At 41.8% G+C, this 13684-nt stretch overlaps 1 protein-coding gene across 1 annotated transcript in view; it reads right to left on the reverse strand.

Moving 5' to 3' along the window:
- Positions 1–13684, reverse strand: part of SOX5 (SRY-box transcription factor 5) — a 786191-nt gene that overhangs the window by 634528 nt on the left and 137979 nt on the right. Inside the window, exon 3 of the mRNA XM_062194939.1 lies at positions 13341–13394. The gene's annotated coding sequence lies outside the window, so the exon portion shown is untranslated. The remainder of the gene's footprint in view (positions 1–13340; positions 13395–13684) is intronic.

Consider the following 13684-nt stretch of genomic DNA (forward strand, 5'->3'; position numbering starts at 1 on the left):
GATGGGTGGCTCTTCATTCCTGATATAGAACTGGGGATATCAGTGTGGAAAAGCCCAAGTTCAGCTTCAGGCTAAATAATAAATAGAAGCAGAGTCAACCAGAAGGTAACAGAAAAGAGGGAGAGTGAGAGGTTCTGAAAGCAAACCAGTTTCAGCTACTCTGAACTGAGTTTATCTCACTTCAACAGGGGACCCTAACTTACATAGAGGGAGAAAAATTTAATAAACATAATCCAAATGATAATGGAACTGATTTTTACATAAAAAAATTTAAAAGTCATCTTTAAGGGCTTAAGGTTAGTTCACTTACTTAATTTGGTTTTATATTAGAGTTTTATATATTTTTAAAACAGTTCTAATATATACAAATTGAAACTAAAAATGTGGGAGTAGGCTTTGGTTTAGCGGTTTAAGGCACCTGCATCACCTATCAGTTTCTAGATTGAATCCCCAGGTACACTCCTGACTCCAGCTTCTTGCTAATGTAGACAGTGGGAGGTGCCCATGATGGCCTAAGTGACTGGATTCCTGAAACCCATGTAGCAGACCTGGATTGAGTTCTGGAGTCCTGGTTACAACTCTGACCTAGTCCTTGTCCATGTGGTCATCTGAGGAGTAAACCAGCAGATGGCAGCTCTCTATTTCTCTTTCTCTCTTCATCTTTCAGATAAAAAATAATTAAAACAGACAGTGTGGTTGTATGCACAAGCATGTATATCTATGTATGTGCATTTAATACCGCAAGTTTATATCCATCTTGTCTATTCAAGAAATTGTTAACAGTATTTGCCTCTGAAAGAAGAAACAACAGATTAGAAGTGGGAGAGATAATTATGGACTGCGTTAGAAACATAACCAAGGAGCGGTGGAGGCAAATCTGAAATAGCACAATTGAAACAAGTGTTGTGTATACGTGTGTATATACATATGCATACGTATATATACGTAAGCATACATGCATATATACATACACATAATCACACTATGAAACACTGCGAGAACTATGCATGAAGGGTGAATTATGTGTCTTCTGAAAATCTATTTAGCTCCAATGCATTAGAAACATATTGGAAGACATTATGAAAGACCAAGAACAATTTGCTTATTAAGAATAAGAAAGAGGGTAGGTGGTTGAAAATCATGTTCTATGAAGATCTCTTTCTAAGTCTGTCCCAGCTCTAACCTGTGCTACACTATGCAATTTTGAATTTTTAACTTATTCCTACATGAATATTTCATGTCAATTAATGTTTGGTTAAGAACAGTCTGCTGGGAAGAAAAGCACAAGGAAGACACATGCATACGTCCCTAGAATAATGACTGTGGTGACAAGGGATACAGACAAGAGAAAAAGAGAAAATCAATCTAGCACTCCACAGAGAATAGAAAAGAGGCAAAAGCTGCAGTTCTCCTAGAAATTCCGTCCTGACTCCTGCAGTTTCCTCCTCACCTTCTGCTGGCTCCTTGTGATATAGTGGCAACAGGTAGGAAGACTAGGTAGGAATCCTTGAACTCCAAAACTTTTCTCACAACGTCTGCCTCTAGCCCTGCATTATAAATCCATCCCTTACATGTCAATCCAGTACACCCACTTTCCCATGATGCACCTGCTTCTTCTACATCGGGAAGATGACACCATGATGACCACGTGGGCAGTAGGCTCCATGGGGAGTCATCATGAAACTCCCAGAAAGCCTCATGCACACTAAACCCTGACCTAACTCTGCCCTGTTTGTATATTCACGCAGGGCAATGACCGTCTACCCAATAGAGCTGACCGCTACACATTGGAGCACTCTGCCTTTTGGATTCCTGTACTTGTTGTTGGTCCTCTGTGGCCTCCTTCTACAGTCTCTCGTGGTAGGCACCTCTGTGGCACACTCATGACAGTTTATCTGCATGTGGGGCTGCCCACATTCACATGCGAATGCATATTCACTCTCTTATTTTTAAATAAATTCTGCTCTCACTTGTGCTCCTTACTTATGCCACTGCTTTGAATTCTCATCTCTGTGGGGACAAGAACTTGGAATAAAAATTGGGACACATATTTCCATAACATTTCCTTGTGGACATTTCTCTCTTTCCTCTAGTCCCCAGGAGCTAACCTGCTCAGCTCCCAGCTATCTTTGGCTAGCACTTATCCCATGAAAACAACCAAAAGTGTATCTTGAACCTTCTTTTCTATGCCAGCTCTAAACTTTCATCCAGTAGTCTCCTTCCAGGTGGTTAACACCACTCAAATACTATATCTACAAATTTCTCATTTCCCATTGCTCAGACCTGTATTGCCATCTGATTCACATGGAGCACACCTCTAATTTATCTAATTATATATCTTAGAAATCTTTGAATAACATTCAAAAAATTATCATTCAAGATTCAACTTCAATGACAGCTTAGTTGAAACTTTTATCAATGTCCTCAGAGATAGTAACCTTTCTGGGTATATCTATACTATGGTACGGAGTGAATGCCTTCATCATGGCAGTTGTAACAATGTTGCAGTTTATTTTTGTGAAATTATGTTACTTTAGACTAAGTATTCCTAGAGGGCAAGATATATCTAATGTACTTTTCAAAACCCAGAAGCTAGGACTGCATCTGTTGTATTAGTAAAAGCTCAATTATTGTTCATTGAATTTATTTATATCATCTGAATACATATCATAAAGAATAACCCATTTATATTGAAATGCATTACTAAATCGAATTTTAAATACACAGCATTAATTTCACCTGTACTTACAATCTCACTGGAAGAATATGCAGAAAATGAAAATGTACAATGGAAGAGCATATCAGGTAGATGATTTTAGCCCTGAAGCTGCTGTTATTTATACTTTCAGAGTTATGAACTACGGAATAATGGTTCATGGTATCAATTCATGTGACTGCTACGTGTGGGAGAGGAGAGAAAGAGAGAAGACAGTGGTACACTTCTGTGTTATTAAAGTGTCTAGTTTTAAAGCAAGTGTTTGCAGGCTTCGCAGGATCACTGGGTACAAATCTGCTTCCCCAACCTTTGGTCTACACTGACTAGGTGTCCTGCTCTTTTGTTTTTCTGCCATGTCAGAGGCCGATTCATACTTATAAAAGTGACTTAGCTTAGTGACCACATCACTGTTACCTGCTAATTTAAGACAAATTTTGATTGCTCTATCACCAATTCAAGTTCCTATTCAAGGCTCTCTGCAACACCCAATACCAAGCAAAAAGTTACAAAAAAAGTTCAGTTCCATTACAGTCCACAAACACATACACATCACACAGGTACCAGTCTGCAATGCGCTGAGATACACAAAGTTCAAAGATTCAGACAGCATCTATTATTAAGCAGTTCTCAGTCGAGCAGGTTAAGAAGTTCAGCATCACATTTTTAAAACTGTCAATATCATCATGTATATTAAGGGAGCAATCAATAAGTAAATCTTTCACCCACAGAGCAGTTTTCCAACAGTGTAATTGGGTTTTTTCAAAAGGTTTAATGCTTTATATAAAAAAAAATTTCTTATTACGACTTTAGGAAAACAATGACACGCATTTCTTTTTCTTTCTTTCTTCTTCTTCTTCCTCTTTTTTTTTTTTTTTTTGTTGTTGTTGTTGTTGTTTTGACTTCTTACATCCTATTCTGGAAGTTACTGCCTGCCTCAGCATCTATCAGTGCTCAAGTGTGAGCCAACAGTGGACATGTAATAGAGGCTTGAAAACTAAGTGACTTAGCCGGAGCAAATGGCACTGCAAATATCTGTTCACCGGGCTGGAATTTTAAGAAGTGGTTCTAGTAAAACAAATTTATACAGAACTTATTTTTAAAGACAGCATTTAAAATGCCCTCACACATAAAACTGATTTCTAAATATTTGAAATCCAGTTTTAAAATCAAACAAGCAAAACGACACCAATATAATCATGGCCACACACTGACAGGAAAAGTTAGAGATTTTATAAATTAAAATTCTAATCAGAGAAAATAATTTTTTAAAAAACTGTAATTTTTGAAAGGCAAAGATACTGAGAGGAGAGAGGGACTTATTCATTCCCATTTGCTGGTTACCAAATGCCCAAAACAGGTAGAGCTGGACCAGGCTAAAGCCAGGAGCCCGGAACCACATCCAAGTCTCCTATGTGGATGGCAAGGACCACGTGTGGGGCAGTGCTCTGCTCCCTCCCAGAGCATGCACTGGCAGGAAGTTAGATACAAAGTGAACCCAGCATTGGAAACAGCATCTTAACAGCTTTTGCCAAACACCGGTCACTCAACTTCCACACTGGTTTTTATTTTATCTTATTTGAGGGGTAGAGCTACAGACAGAGAGAGGGAGAGACAGAAAGGTCTTTGATCAGCTGGTTCACTCTCCAAATGGCCACAATGGCTGGAGCTGGGCCCACCTGAAAACAGGAGCCAGGAGCTTCTTCTGGGTCTCTACAAAGGGGCCAGGCCCCAAGCACTTGGGCCATCTTCTGCTGCTTTCCCAGGTCATTAGCAGAGAGCTGGATCAGAAGAGAAGCAGCCAGGAACCAGTGCCTACGTGGTATGCCGGCGCTGCAGGTGGTGACTTAGCCCAACAGGCCACAACGCCGGCCCCAATCTCCAAGTTCTTCTAAGTAGGGTACACACCCAAGGAGAGGACAGGGAGCAAGGATGGCAGACTCTGCCGTGTGTACCTGGTAAGTGCCTTTCTCTGGACAGAAAGGACTGCCAGGGTAAAGTAGGTCCACTGCATCAGGAGACCAAGCCAAGATGACCCACCCTGCAAATTCTACAAACTGTCCCGTGTGCCTACTACTTCCAGTTTTAATACAGCATGAAAACAGAAAACACTGATGGGCCTAAGGCTTTCTGCTCTGCTTTCCCAAGAGGGAAATGCAAGAGGCTGCAGGTGAGATGCTGGGTCTTGCTACTGTGAACACGTAGATCAGTCAGGATACCTCAGACCCTAGAGTAACAGACAAGGGAACAGCTTCAAAAAGTCACACAGCAGAGTGGCTGCGTCTGGTCCACAGCATCCATCAGATGGGCTGGACTACTCGCCCTGGCGTCTTCCCTCCATGCCCAAATAATCTGGAGCATCCTCAACATTCAAGGGAGAAAAAGAAGAGAGGACTGGGGCGTGAAATCGGAGGGAGGGAGGAACTGCCTTCCCCTTTTAACGGCAGCATCAATTAAACCCGGGGGAGGCGGGGACAGTTTACTAGTTAATTAGTCCAGGGATGAGGCTCTTTCATGTGTAATTCAGAACAGGAACACCTGGTGTGCGGCTCTTCAAAGCACAAAGAGTGGGGGAGGGGGCAGGGAAGCCAAACAATGCAAGAGAGGTCACCACAGAAAGCCACAGCAAGGGAACAAAAACTGTCTCTCTGTGACCTTCACCCGGCTGTAAATACAATGCAATTCCCCAGGGTCCCTCCTGCCAGGAGCCCTGGTGAGAACCCACAGCTCCTGGCCCTCTGGGGGAGGTGCAAAAAGACATGGTGTTAACTAATTGTTTTATAACCCAATTACAAGGAAAACAGAGCGCCAGAGAAATGCAAATAGGGATCTAATGATTATAATCACATTCTGATACATAGCACACGCCACAAATATTGACATGCTCTCTGTGTGTTGTGTGACCACAGCTGCCCAGGTAACACTCAGACACATCCAGAATGGGAGCCTGCTACTTTAGGACAAATGACCTCATGCTATGGAATCAGAAATTGAGTGGTTTGCTAATGGAACACCTCTCCTTGCGAATTCTAAGATGGTGAGGTCATTTTTTTTTAAATTGTTGCTTCTAAACATTCTGGTTGTAGACAGGTTGATAAATGCAGGTGAAGAAACATGAATGTTTAAATTGAGCCAAACAATATATGATTTCAGCTGTGGGATCAGTTCAAAGAAATCATAATAAATGTTTAGGAGCTGTGTTCGTGAGTTCATTCCAAAGCAGTGAGGGAAAGGATCTACTGGAATGGATGGAATCTGGTACCTTCCAAAAACCACTGCTGTGACAAAGTCTACAACAGCATCCTGTGTGAAGATATGTAAAAGTCTGCCTCAAAGTGTTTTACCTTCAAGATGGCAGGTTCAGAGCAAAACAGCTTATCAATTCCAAGCATTCGTTACACTTGCTTCTGTCCTAGGGAAAACTTTAATGAAAACATTCTCACATCTCCTTTTTGTTGTGAGAGGGTGTGGGTGTGGGTGTGGGTGTGGGTGAGAGAGAGAGAGAGAGAGAAAGGGATCCTACTATCTCAGAGAGATAAACAGATATACACATAATGTGAGTAAACACTGCATTTAATAATTGCAACAGGACAGGTGCAAACAAAGCACATCCCATGTTAACAGTGCAGTAAAGGCAGACAGGATGAGATCTGGGGGTGCCTACAATAAAAATCACACATGGAGAGGACTTTACAAGAATGAGGTTTCAAGAGGTCTGGGCGGGCAGTCTGAGAGGAGGGGTAAGCAGGAAGGAGACACAGGGCTTGGGAAAACCACCAAGTGTTCAGGGAATGGCAGTGCAAACTACAGACGTGAAATGACTTGGACGTTCGCCTGAAACGCAAGACTGAAATCAATGTGTTGTATTTGGGAGATGACATGGAGCCACGAGAGGTTTCTGAACAAGGCAGTGGCTCAGTCCTAGCATTCCTATAGGACAGCAATTCATCCTATGTGGATATGAGACGGGAAGATAAGACAGGGATTTCACCCACTCCAGTGGCAACAAGCAAGTGTTTGGCTTTGGATGGTGCGAAGAGAAATGGAGATAAAAGAAGAACCAGTGAGGGAGAAGACAAAGCCATCAGAGAGAACTCAGAAGGCTGAGGTGTGGGCTCAGGGCTACTTTGAGGCCCACGAAGCCCTAACGGATGCCAGGAAACAGGCAAGGTAGACAGGTGGTGAAGGCAGCCCAGACGTCCAGGCTTTCTGTTGCTTTGGTAGCTTCCCCAGAGAACGAACAATGTTTCCAAGGAAAGGAGGCGACGGTCTAAGGTCTGCAGGGAACATGGGGTTCAGTACCATGGTCAGTTATTACTGGCTTAGTGAACCTGGAAATTACTTAATCTCTCTAAAATGAAAGGGCTTCCTTTGTGCAAACGGAATTATAATACAAAGATACTTCCAAAAGTTTATGGAGAAAAGCAATCAAAATCTAAGTTTATTTTGGTGTAAAACAACTTAAAATCCTTGTATATAAGGTGTCCAAAAAGTTATTCAAGATGGATGTTTTGGGAGCCAGTGTTGTGGTGTAGCGGACATCCTGTAAGGGGGTTGGTTCAAGTCCCAGCTGTTCCACTTCTGATCCAGCTCCCTGCAGATGCTCCTGGAAAAGCAGTGGGAGATAAATCCAAATCCTTGGGGCCCTGCCACCCACATGGGAGACCCGGATGAAGCTCCTGGCTTCTGGTTTCGGCCTGGTCCTGCCCTGGCTGCTGCAGCCATTTGGGGGAGTGATCCAGCAGATGGAAGATCTCTCTCTGTAACTGTCACTTTCAAAGAAATAAATAAATCTTAAAAAATAAAAAGGTGTTTATAAAAATACTATGGGTGGATTTCAAAATTTTTCGTACCAAAATATTTATATTCTAATTTCATTTACCCATAAAGATTTTTAAAATATTTAATTAATTAATTAATTTATTTATTTATTTTAAAGAGGTACACAGAGAGAGGGACAGGCACAGAGAGAAAACTTCTACCTGCTGATTCACTCCCAAGATGGCCTCAAGGGCCAGGACTGGGCCAGGCACAAGAGCTCCTTCAAGGTCTCCCATATGAGTGGCAGGGGCCCAAGCACCTGAATCATCTCCTACTGCTTTTCCCAGGCCATTAGCAGGGAGCTGGATCAGAAGTAGAGTGACCTGGACAAAACCGGCGCCCATATCAGATGATGCTGTTGCAGATGGTGGCTTTACCCAGTATACCACAATGCCGGCCCTATCCATGCACTTTTTGAAACACCCTTGTAGAATGTGCCTCAAAGAGGTACTCTGCTAACAACTGAAATTAAAGATTGATGTACAGGACTTAGGCCAGCTGCTGTGGATCCCACAAGGGATCCAGACGTTGTGGCCAGGAGGTGAGAGTACAAAAGTGTTTACTCACTAGGACAGCTCTCTGGCCCTCTCCAAGTGTACCTAAAAGGAGTAACTGTTCCAAACGTTCCAATAAGACATGCTTTATCATCAAATTCCTATTTTTGGAAAGGGCCCTTGCTTTTACTTTGAAAGTTCTGTGTCTGGGTTTCATTTTATATTCATTTTTTTTAATTACATACTATTTGAATGACAGAAAAAAGAGGGACAGAGAGACCATGTGTGTGTGAGAAAGAGCTCACAACTTCTGGTTCCCCCCTCAACACCCAGATGCTCACAACAGCTAGGAGCCAAATCCGGGAACTCAATCTAGATCTTCCACATAGATGGCAGGAACCCAACCACTTGAGTCTTTAGCACTACTTCCCAGGGTCAGCATCAGCAGGTAGCTGGAGTCAGGAGCCAGAGAGGTAACTGAACCCAATGCTGAACAGGGATATCGTAAACACTATGCCAAACAGTTGCCCTCATATTTTCTTTTTTGCTTTTTTTTTTTAATTAAATATGTATGCTCCCTGATGCATGCTGACTGGATTGAGTATCTTTAACTTATTGCTATTGAGATAAAAATACTTCTGGATCTGTTCCTACTCAACAAAATAAAGATCTGTAAGTTGATTTTTCCTTTATGTATTTATTTTCATTTTGTTTGAAAGGAAGAAAGAAACAAACAAAATTTTCCATCTGTTTGTTCACCTTCCATATACCTGTTATGGACTGGGCTAGGCAGGTTGAAGCCAAGAGCCTGGAACTCAATCCAGGTCTCCTACATGGGTGTCAGGAACCCAAGTGTTTCTTTGTTTTTGTTGTTGTTGTTGTTGCTGTTTTTTGACAGGCAGAGTGGACAGTGAGGGAGAGAGACAGAGAGAAAGGTCTTTCTTTGCCGTTGGTTCACCCCCAATGGCCGCTGCAACGGGTGTGCTGTGGTCGGTGCTACACTGATCCGAAGCCAGGAGCCAGGTACTTCTCTTGGTCTCCCATGCGGGTGCAGGGCCCAAGCACTTGGGCCATCCTCCACTACACTCCCAGGCCACAGCAGAGAGCTGGACTGGAAGAGGAGCAACCAGGACAGAATCCGACGCCCCGACCGGGACTAAAACCTGGGGTGCCGGCGCCACAGGCGGAGGATTAGCCTAGTGAGCCGCGGTGCAGGCCAGGAACCCAAGTATTTAAACCACCATCTGCTGCCTCCCACGGTGCACACTAGCAGGAAACCTGATCAAAACTGGAGAAGCTGGGACTCCCACCAGGCATACTGATATGTCCCGAGTAGCCTCTTAACTACTGCACCAAGCATCTGCCCCAGGTCTGGAACTTTAAAAATCTTACCTTCAGAAGAGCAGGTCTTAATATATTTTTAAATTCTATTTATTTCAGAGGCAGAGAGAAAGAAGCAAAAAGAGAGACAAAGACAGAGAGTTTTGATCCATTGCTTCAGCCCTTAAATGCCCACAATGTCCAGGGTTGACCTGGGGTTGCAGCCAGGACCCAGGAACATAATCCATGTCTCCCATACGGTTGGCAATAACAGCAGTTATCACTGCTGCCTCCTTGGTCTGCATTAGCAGAAAGCTAGAGTCAGGAGCCCTAGCCAATAATCAAACTCATGTTTTCTGATGTAGGACACAGGCATCTTAACCACAAGGCTAAACCCCCACCCCACACACAGCTCAACAACAAAGTATACTACTTGCATTTCCAAGTTAACTTCCAGTTTTCAAATCCAGTTTCTTTTTAGTGGTTTGTAATGCACTGAAAACCTATTTATTAAATTTACACCAAAATAAATGCAGTCATTTTTGACATTGATAGATGGCATATGTGACCTAATAAAGTAAAATAACTGATCTAAGCTGGAGACCTTATCTACTGAGATTCTGTCGCAACTGGTGGGAAGCAGGTACAATAATAATGGAGGAGGTAGGAGGGGTCTGACATCAATTTCACTTCACTAGTTTGTCAAACTGTTCTAAGCCTTCATTTCATTCTAGGACTTGAAAACGTAAGCCTTGAGAAACTATCATACTTCAGTTTCCAATTCACAAATATCATATTTCTTGATTTTACATTGAGGGAAAACACTTGAGCGCATCTATAAAAGCTCACCTATAAAAATCAGTAAAAAGATGTGTACAGTTCAAAGTTGTTAGCCTTAGGATCATGCCATTGTCAATACCTTTTACCTTTCTCCACCAATCGCTACGATGCAGCATCCCTCAGATTAGAGTGGCCGGCTGCTGAGAAGTTCAGGATTAAAAGTAAACAATCTTGTAGCTAATAGAACCACAAAGCACGTGCAGGGCAAGATGCAACTGCCCCATTAGAAACCTGGCAGGACTCTAGCCTGAACAAGTCACAGGTATCCTGCTACTCCAGAGACCACAAATGGGCAGAACTCTGCTTTACACTTCACCCTGAAATGGAACTTTTAAGCAACATCTTCCTGTTTAAAAGCCACGCGGATCAGTTTCAGTGTGCCCATTCAGAAAACCACGGCACAGCCACTTGATGATCCTCTGGTCACCCCAGAGCTCTCCAGCAGAGGTACGAAAGCGAAAAAAGGAACCTTGCTTTTAACAACTGAATGGTTCTCGTGTTCATCAGCTAACACTTTCTTACACCGTAGCTTGCACTTCTTTTGCAAGGGCTATACACAGAGGCGACACAACCCCCTGCAGGCTGGCCTGTCAATCAGTTTACCATCTCTTCACATACAACATGTTCCATATTTGCTTTGCTAACATAGCCAGTGGTGTTTTGGTTCAGTTGTGTGTTAAGTGAATGTGATTTCTTTGTGAACACTTAAACAGGAAACCTAAAGAACAGGAGAATGAGCATTTGTGACAGAAACATTTGTGTGGGGATGAGAAACCAGGTTTCCAGGGCAGGTAAGAAAACACACCTTTTCGTTTTAAACAGATTCACTCTTCAAAATATGGGACTAAAATTTTGCTCCTACCAAATGACCTTCTGTATGCAGGTGAAAAAGCAGATGATAACAGGTACACTTAAGAGACATAGAAATCTGTCATGTCAGTTTCAAATATGGACATTTACATAGTGGTCCCAGATATCCTTCCCCCACTTTAAAAACTGCTGCTGGATGTTCCAGCAATTGCAACTGTGTGTGTCCCAGGCAACGTAATAGATTATACCTCGACTCCTTAAAGAGCACCCTGATAATATGCAAGGCTAAAATGTCAGAAGCTATTAGAAACTCTCAGATGCACAATATATCTCCATCCCTGAGTTCTCCCCTTACACTGCGAAACACCAGACAACAGGCATGCAAACTGCTCAGCTGCAACTGTTCCAAGTCGAATAATTACAACTTGTCAGAAAGAATTAATTTTCCCATTTCTCATAAAGATGTGTAAAAATTACCATGTTATTATACACTGACACTCTCTGGAGGCAGACACAAAATTTAATTTTGAATTCTTTCCGCATATTAAATTAAATCCATAAATAAGAGTTTAGGCATTCACTCGGAAGCATATGTTCATTGGGAGCGAAAGCCAACACGAGCCCGGCTGTAATGGCTGTTGTAATGTTTTAATAGCTCGCTTCTTCTAAGCACCAATAAATTTACATGATCATAACAGTCGTGGGCATACAAGAAGCCCATTACTGTCTGGGCACAGGCAGCAGCGTTAACAGGATGGAAAAATGGAAAAAGGAAAAAAACTCTTAAATAAAATTAGGCAACTGCACTTGTCAGCTGCTCCATGATTGAATTTTTAATATTGTGGTCAATTGGTCAAAACAAATAATGGGATAAAATATTTTAATGTATTTAGGACCTGTTTCTGTGGTTAGCCTGCAAAATAGGATTTTGTTTGTTGGTGTTTCAAAAAACAGGCCGTTTCAATCTCCTCGTTTTGGACAGTTTTATTTTTAAAGACACACACACATACTGCCATCTTTCAGCTCTTAGAGGACACTCGCTCTCTGGACACCCATATTTTAAATTGGAGTGTTTCAAATTCGGCTCACTGGGTGATTCCTTTTAGCCAAACAGCGTGGGGTGAGGAGAAGTGAGCTTCAGGCCTAGGTCCTGCCAGCCTCATGTAGTGCACCACCCATTACCTGCCAGTCCTTGTCTGCAGGAGACAAGTCTGTCCTTTGTAGATGGGACACAGAACACTATAGCCTTCAGATCACTACTGGGGGAGGTGGGTAGATCTCATTTATTAGTGTTTATTTTTGGAATAACAATAGACTTTGTAACTTCTCTTAGCAAAGCTATCCTCACTCTAAAAACAAAATGCCGTACAGAAAAACTATACTATGTATTTTACATTACTTAAGGATACAGAGTCCATGGTCATGGATGGTCTCACGGTGTAGCTCTGTGCTTGCTAACTGGCACCTCTGATCATAATTACACAGATGCTCTCAGCTATGAGAAACTATGGGGTTAGGGATGGGCTAGTGTGTCTGTAGGAAATTCAAGAGGAGACCATATTCATGGAAAAAAGGGTTCGCTAGAAAGGATATTTGTGAATGGGCCAAAGATCCTCCAATAGAGTTATGAAGAGAGATGTGTTCTTGAAGAAATGATATGAAACTGAGAGTGTACATTCCTCAATATTCATTAAGAAAAAAACAGCATGTGGATTTCACCACATACACCCTATGGGTAAAGACTGTAGTCACATAGGTAATTCTTAGCTGAGAAATTAATGGCATGGAAAGATACGTTTGTTTTATAACTCACTTTCACATTCTGAGCTATTTTATGCGTACTCAGTTTACCAAATAGATCAGTGATTTGAGACTTCTGAGACTAGCATCACAAAGACAGACTGAGTACTCTTTCCCTTTAACAAGAAAAGATCTTCAAATCTTTCCAACAAAGTATTTACTCCTAAATGATCTACAGTTAATTTTTGCCTCTTAAAACAAAGTCAGAATAATTATTATACCTCTCCAAAGAACCCCCAGATGGAACTAAAAAACTCTTCTAAAAAACTGAAGATAACCAACACCAAATAAAGTCAGCCTCAGTTATTCACTTACTTTGTATGAAAAAACTGAACCAAATATCCTAACATCTCAAGTAGCACATAGCTGTATTACCAACAAATCACATATATTAATAAACACAATTTTTAAAAGCCACTAATTCTCAACAGCTTCAGAAAAAAAAAAAAAAAAGAACAGAGCATACGGGTCAGGTATTTTGCGGTCAGATGAGGAAGAACAAATGGAACACCATGAGAAGATTGTGGAGAAAAAAGACGTACCTTCTCAAAACTTCATGAAATGACTCTGAAACCCTCCTGCAAGTCTCTTCACAGCTGAAAAACAAAGTATAAATGGAGTGTTTTTTTAAGCCTCCTTTTACATCTCTCTTCTCCTACATGATTTAATCCAGGTTGCTATTAAAATGGCTTACCAGGTGAAACATATTTATATCCAAAAGTGCTGCAAAGTGCTATTAAATGAAGGAAAAATCTGTCAGCAAGAAGTGTGAAGGAAAAAATGGCAGTGCCGTATACTGTGGTAATGGGAGAGAGGGGTTTACTGAAATTAAGATGTAACTGTTCTCAGCTGAACACATGCACAGGCTGATCAAAAGAACACCAGC

This window comes from Lepus europaeus, chromosome 6 (assembly GCF_033115175.1).
Source record: "Lepus europaeus isolate LE1 chromosome 6, mLepTim1.pri, whole genome shotgun sequence".
Lineage (NCBI taxonomy): Eukaryota > Metazoa > Chordata > Mammalia > Lagomorpha > Leporidae > Lepus > Lepus europaeus.